Below are 7,247 nucleotides of genomic sequence, written 5' to 3'. Positions count from 1 at the left end.
ATATATATGTGTGTGTGTGTGTGTGTGTGTATGTATATGTATCTATGTATATATGTATGTATATGTATGTATATATGTGTATATATGTAATATATATGTGTGTGTGTATATGTGTATGTATATGTGTATTTGATTGATTGATTGATTCTAATTTCAGCTCATGAGCTGTGGCCATGCTGGGGCACCGCCATTTGGTGTTGCTACATGGTTTTACTTCACGAAAGCGTTTTAGCAACTGCCATTTGGTGCATGATAGAGTTCGATACAGCTGCCCTCATCTGCACCTCCTGCCGTGAAGTTGGTTCATCTGGGACACCTGACAGGAAGCGATCCAGTTCCATTTTCAAGACATCTGCATCCACCCCATGCAGGTCTCTCAGGTTCTTCGGGAGGATATTGAAGAGCTGTGGGCCTCGGAAGCCCAGGCTATCACAGTATCTTGTCCTACATCTTGATGGCAAATTTGGAGTCCTAGGCACCACGCAGTTGCGCCCAGTTCTGGCATGTGTAAACTCTCGATGCCAAAGTTTGGGACACGTCCCTCCAGGATCTTCCAGATGTATATTATGGCATATCTTTCCCGCCTACGCTCCAAGGAATATAGTTTTAATCTCTTGAGTCTTTCCCAGTAGCTTACATTCTGCATAGAGGCTATCTTCTTTGTGTAGCTACGCTGGATCGCCTCGAGCTCTGTGATCAACTTGACACTGGATGGTGACCATAACTGAGAGCAGTAGTCAAAGTGGCTTAGCACAAGTGTCCTCCAGAGGACCATCATGGTTTCTGGTTCTTTGTTCTAAAGGTTCTGAGAATCCATCCGGCCAGTCGTCTACATTTCATTGCCAATTTAGCAACATGTACACGAAAGGTTGCGTCATCACTCATGTAAATACCCAGGTCACACACTATTGTGCCTCTGGGATTGCTATTCCTCCGGGTCCAGTGTATTCATTGGGTATTGCATTTAGTTTTGCATGCTGATAGTATAAAGCTTGAAACTTTTCAGCATTGAACTGCATGCTATTCTTTTCAGCCCACTTGTATATTTTGTCCAGCTCACATTGCAGGCGTTTAGTGTCCTCAGGGTTCTGTATTTCCTGTGAAACTTTTGTATCATCTGCATAATTTGTGATCGTGGCTCTCTGCGTGGCTGAGGGCATGTCTGAGAGGGCCATTATGAACAGTAGTGGTCCCAGAACAGTGCCCTGCGGAACACCGCTCACTATTTGCGTGTTTTATGGAAGTGGCCCCATTGGCTACTACCACCTGACTTCTATCTTTCAGAAAGTCATGAAGCCATTCTCCCAGTTTTCCAACTATGTTGAGATCACGCAGTTTGTGACATATCATTCCATGATCGACTTTATTAAAGGCCTTTGCAAAGTCGAGATATATCACTTCCACATTTGAGTGGTTGAGCAGCCGTTTCAGCACCCAGTCATAGTGTTGTAGGAGCTGAGTTAAACAGCTTCTCCCTGGTCGGAAACCATGTTGGGTGTCGGACAGCAAGTCATTTTCTTCAAGGAAGGTGATCAGTTTCCTTCTGACTATTCGTTCCATGACCTTGCTGATGTGTGAGGTCAGAGAGATAGGTCTGTAGTTCTTGGCCTCCGCTCTGCTGCCTCCTTTATGAATGGGGCATATTTTACCTTCCTTCAATTTTCTTGGAAATATATATGTATATATATATATTTTTTTTTTCCGATTAGATTTTCTTTTTTTTTTTTTCGATAATTTTATTTTTATTATTACTAATATTGTTGTTATACATACATACAAGCATATGTAATGATAATATTGGGTGGATGTAAACACATGAACAAAATTAGAACAAAAGCAACAACAACAAAAACAAAATACAAATTACATGAATGTATATAAACAGAAGATACAAATATTAGTTTAGTTTAGAAATTGTCTGTAGCTGCGGACAGATATATATATTCTTTTTCTATTTCTTCTTTCTCTCTCTGTCTCTTCACTTCTCTCCCTCACGCCTTCCTTGTCTCTTCATTACTCTCTTCTTATCTTCTTTCAGCTCTCAATCTCTCTTTAAGTACATAGACGCTTTCTTTCTCTATTTCTTCTCTACCCCCTATCGCACTATTAAATTAATATAAATTAATATATAAATTAATATAATTAGATAGATAGATAAATAAAATATCAAGAATGTCCAGAACCTGGAAAAGTAACGAATTGGCGTTGTTTCTGAGAGGATGGCGATGCGCCGACGGAGAAAATCCGAATAACATAATTACAGCTGCGCTGAAGAGCAGTGGATATAAAAGAACGATAGCGCAGATAGAGCGAAAAAAGCAGGAGTTTATACGCTCCTATGCACTCATAAGATCTCACATTGGAACGCTTGATGCCATCTTTGACAACGAACAAAGTAAAGATGGCAAGGATGGAGGCGCGGGTGCTGATGAAAATGTCACCCCCACTTGGTAACCACCCAGGAAAAGGATTCAACTGAGAAACCTGCCCGGGAAGTAAACCCAAGTGTAAGTGCTCCTACCAGCACCAAAAGCCATGGAGATGAAAGAGCCAAAAATGAAATAAGAGGAGGAAAAACTAAAAGAAGAACAAAAGATGAAACAGCCAAAGAAGGAAAAACTAAAACTCAAGCAAAACCAAAAGATGAAACAGCCAAGGATAGAAGCAAACCTAACTATCCATGTACCAAAAAGGATAGAAACAGACAGAGCACACGAATATGTAAATTCTACATGAAAGGTGTCTGCTGGCATGGAGAGGAAGGTGCAGACGGCCGTTTTGCACATCGAAGACCCTGCCACATAAACTCGAAACAGGTCAGAAACCAACTACCTAAAGGAAAAGGAATGGACCACGCACCACCTGCCCCAAAACGGAGGTACGCAGATGTGGTGCGTGCCACAAACTGCCAACGTGTTGTTGAAAGGGCAGCTGCTGAACAAGAATCTTTTTTGTGCATGGCACAAAAGATTGTACAGCAGCTAACCTGGCTCCATCAAACTCAAGCCCGCAGATGGGACCATCCACAATTCACAAGACCACCACAGCAAATAGACCCAAGGTGGACACCACCGGCAACAGCATACACCTCACCTCGATGCTCCTACTGAACATCAGAGGACTGCTAACACACAGTAACAGGACAAAAATCCCGTTCTTGAGAGACTTTGTTGCATGCAATCAAGCCTTATGCATAGCACTTACGGAAACACACCTGAAACCGGACATAGCGGATGCGGAATTACACATACTACATTATGTTGTACTACGGACCGACAGAAAAGAAAGGAGTCATGGAGGAGTTGCTATGTACATCCGTGAGGACCTCACACCCCAGATCCTTTTGTCATACTCAAACTCGGTGTGTGACACACTAATTGTACATGTATGGCAACTTGGTGTAGTTGTGTGTGCTACATATCGCCCTCCAGATGCCCCAAGCCATATAGGCAAGTTTGAAGACTGCCTTATAAAAATAGAAGTTCTAGTCACACTAGAACAACACATAAGTGTACTTCTCATGAGAGACTTCAATCTACCCAATGTCAGATGGCCCGAGGGCCTTTCTCTCCCAGGAATGACACGATGTGAACAAGGACAGGCGAGGTCCCTCCTGAACCTCATCAACACCCTGTACATGGAGCAAGTAATACTCCAACCAACCAGGGCAGGTAACACACTGGATCTCTGCTTCACAAATAATATGGATCTCATCCATAATGTGGAAAGTGACACCGACACTACTCTCGGATCACACATGGTAGAGTTGACCATGTACGGGCCAAAGGAAGGCAAGGACATGCAGCCTACAAGAACTTCAGAATCTTTCCAGCTTGAACTTGCATAAGGCAAACTGGAAACAAATTGAGAAAGAGACCCTCAAACAAAACTGGCCTGAATGTCTCTCCTCGCCAGACATCGACATGAAGCTTTAACAATTCATGTCTGTAATGCAAGCCATATGCTACAAATGTGTCCCAGAGAGAAAGGCCACTGTACACAAGAACAAAATCCCCAGAGAGAGGAAAATTCATAATGAGACGGCGTACAAAATCTCAAATCGCCTAAACAAACAAATTGAAACAGAAAAAATGAAAAGTCCCGCCTGAAAATAAAACTGTTGGAAATTGAAAAATGTCTGCAACTCTCCCATGAAAAGGAAAGAGCAGACAAAGAAGCCTGGGCTATAGACAACATAAAATCTAACCCCAGAGCTTTCTACAGGTATGCCAAAGAAACAGCTACGGTGCACTGTAGGATAGGGCCATTCCTTGAAAGGAATGGCACACTCACAGGAATCCAATGAGGGTAAGTGTGATACTAAATGAGCAATTCAAGAGTGTTTTCACCCCACTCCTTGGGCATTTCCAAATCACCAATCCAACTGACTTCTTCACCACTGCAGATATAAAATCAGAGGCGGCGACGATAGATTACGTCGATATAAAGGAAGACGATGTAATAAAGGCTATAGATGAGATGAAAAACAAGCTCAGCTACTGGCCCCGATGGATTCCCGGCAATCCTTCTAAAAGTATGTAAAGAGAGTACTAGCAAGACCACTGCAGTTTCTCTTTCAGAGCTTCATTGCAACTGGCAAACTTCCAAGAAAACTGAGGAAGGTAAAAATATGCCCTATTCATAAAGGAGGTGGTAGCAGAGCGGGGCCAAGAACTACAGACTATCTCTCTGACCTCACACTCAGCAAGGTCATGGAACGAATAGTCAGAAGGAAACTAATCACCTTCCTTGAAGAAAATGACTTGCTGCCTGACACCCAACATGGTTTCCAACCAGAAGAAGCTGCTTAACTCAGAAGAAAGACAATGACCCCATGGTGGAATTATGACATGAATGACTGAATGAAAGAGAAACAAACATTATTGAAAACATAAAAGAAACAGATTTGGACATTCCAGATCCAATGGGGACTTACCCCCAAACTTCCACATGCAGTGGTGTGTCTCCATCGTTGTCCACCACATTGGCATCGATGCCATTGTGACCCAACAACATTTCGACATTGTGCAAGTGTCCCCTCAAACAGGCCCATTGCAACGGTGTTCGACACATGTTATCTCGTTGATTCACCTGGAAAAGAAAAGAATAAAAACATTAAAAATGGTGTCTGAAAGGGGAGTCGGGTGGTGAAGAATTAAAAGAAAAACTCAACATAAAAGAGAAGAGAAGGCGCAGGAGTGGCTGTGTGGTAAGTAGCTTGCTAACCAACCACATGGTTCCGGGTTCAGTTTCACTGCGCAGCATCTTGGGCAAGTGTCTTCTGCTATAGCCCCGGGCCGACCATTGCCTTGTGAGTGGATTTGGTAGACGGAAACTGAAAGAAGCCTGTCGTATATATGTATATAATATATGTATATATATATATGATGTGTTGTGTGGTGTGGTTTGGTTGTCCCCCTCAGCATTGCTTGACAACCGATGCTGGTGTGTTTACGTCCCCTTCACTTAGCGGTTCGGCAAAAGAGAACTGATAGAATAAGTACTGGGCTTACAAAGAATAAGTCCCTGGTCGATTTGCTCGACTAAAGGCGGGGCTCCAGCATGGCTGTAGTCAAATGACTGAAACAATTAAAAGAGTAAAAAGAGTAAAGAGAGAGAAGGAATGAAATTAATTAAACAGGTGGAATGATTGGGGTGGGGAGTAGGTAATAGAGAGTTCTATTGTATATACACACACGTGTATACACACATACATATCTACATATAAATATATTTATACACACACACACATACAAACACACACATGTACACACAGACACACATAACACACACACATATACACAAACACATATGTATATATATATGTACACACACACACACATATATATAGATTTATACATATTTATATATATATACATACGACGAGCTTCTTTCAGTCTCTATCTACAAATCCACTCACAAGGTTTGCTCAGCCTGGGGCTATAGCAGAAGACACTTGCACATTTGGCCATGCAGTGAAAATGAACCGGGAACCAGTGGTGGTAAGCAAGTTATTACCACACAGCACACCTGCGCCTCTCTCTCAAAAGCACCATCCGTTCGTGGCCGTTTGCCACTCTGTCTGGCACCTGTGCTGGTGGCACGTAAAAAGCACCCACTACACTCACGGAGTGGTTGGCGTTAGGAAGGGGCATCCAGCCGTAGAAACACTGCCAGATCGACTGGGCCTGATGAAGCCTTCCAGCTTCACAGACCCCAGTTGAACCGTCCAACCCATGCTAGCATGGAAAACGGACGCTAAATGATGATGATGATGATGATATATGTGTGTGCGTGTGTGTGTGTGTGTGTGTGTGTGTGTGTGTGTGTGTATGTAAATAGATCTTTTTTACACTTTTACTCTTTTACACCATCATTTAACTTTGGCCATGCTGGAGCACCGCATTTAGTCGAGGAAATTGCCCCCATGACAATACATTCTTTGTAAGCCTAGTACTTATTCTATCGATCTCTTTGCCGCACCGCTAAGTTACGGGAGCGTAAGCACACCAACATCGGTTGTCAAGCGATGGTGGGGGACAAACACAAACAAATGCATATATATACATATATATATATATGTATAAAACGAGGTTCTTTCAATTTTCGTCTACCAAATCGACACACAAGACTTTAGTCGGCCTGAGTCTATGGTAGAAAACAATTACCCAAGTTACCACGTGGGACTGAACCCGGAACCATCTGGTTTGTAAGCAAGCTACTTACCACACAGCCATTCCTGTGCCTAAACTTTGATAAACTTAGATATGTTTCGACTAAAGATTGGTCCAGGCCATGTCTAATTTAATAGCATAACTTAGTTATTTCTTTAAATTGATATTCGCTAGTTATTCCCATTGATAATTATATTTATAGTATTTATAGTATTTATTCGATACTATATTACTACGAAATGATTGTTTCTATAAGTATTTTACATAAGATTTCTGAAAGTTCGTTTAAGTTTGTTTATTTGTATTTTCAAATTAGCTATTTCATCTTTAAATATGAAAAATTCATTTATGAGGTTTTTATTATATGTGCATATATATTTATTTATAGAGATTATTTTAGATCTTAATTATAATATTATATACGTTTATATATTTTCATTGTTAATTTATATATATTAGTCATTTTTAAATATTTATGTAATTAGATATAGGACTAATACCGATATTAGATTATGGTGGGTTCCTACCTATAAATTAAATTAAATATTAACATTATAGTCGATTTTGATATAG

At 41.2% G+C, this 7,247-nt stretch overlaps 1 long non-coding RNA gene across 1 annotated transcript in view; it reads left to right on the top strand.

The window, feature by feature from the left end:
- The window catches only part of LOC118767247, a 24,160-nt gene extending 19,116 nt beyond the window's left edge, over positions 1–5,044 (top strand). Inside the window, exon 3 of the long non-coding RNA XR_005003149.1 lies at positions 4,870–5,044. This is a non-coding gene — a long non-coding RNA (uncharacterized LOC118767247). The remainder of the gene's footprint in view (positions 1–4,869) is intronic.
- The last annotated feature ends 2,203 nt before the right edge of the window (positions 5,045–7,247 follow it).

The sequence above is a fragment of the Octopus sinensis genome, linkage group LG20 (assembly GCF_006345805.1).
Source record: "Octopus sinensis linkage group LG20, ASM634580v1, whole genome shotgun sequence".
In the NCBI taxonomy this organism is placed as follows: Eukaryota; Metazoa; Mollusca; class Cephalopoda; order Octopoda; family Octopodidae; genus Octopus; species Octopus sinensis.
The sequence above is the reverse complement of the archived record's forward strand: the minus strand, read 5'-3'. Positions and strand labels throughout refer to the sequence as shown.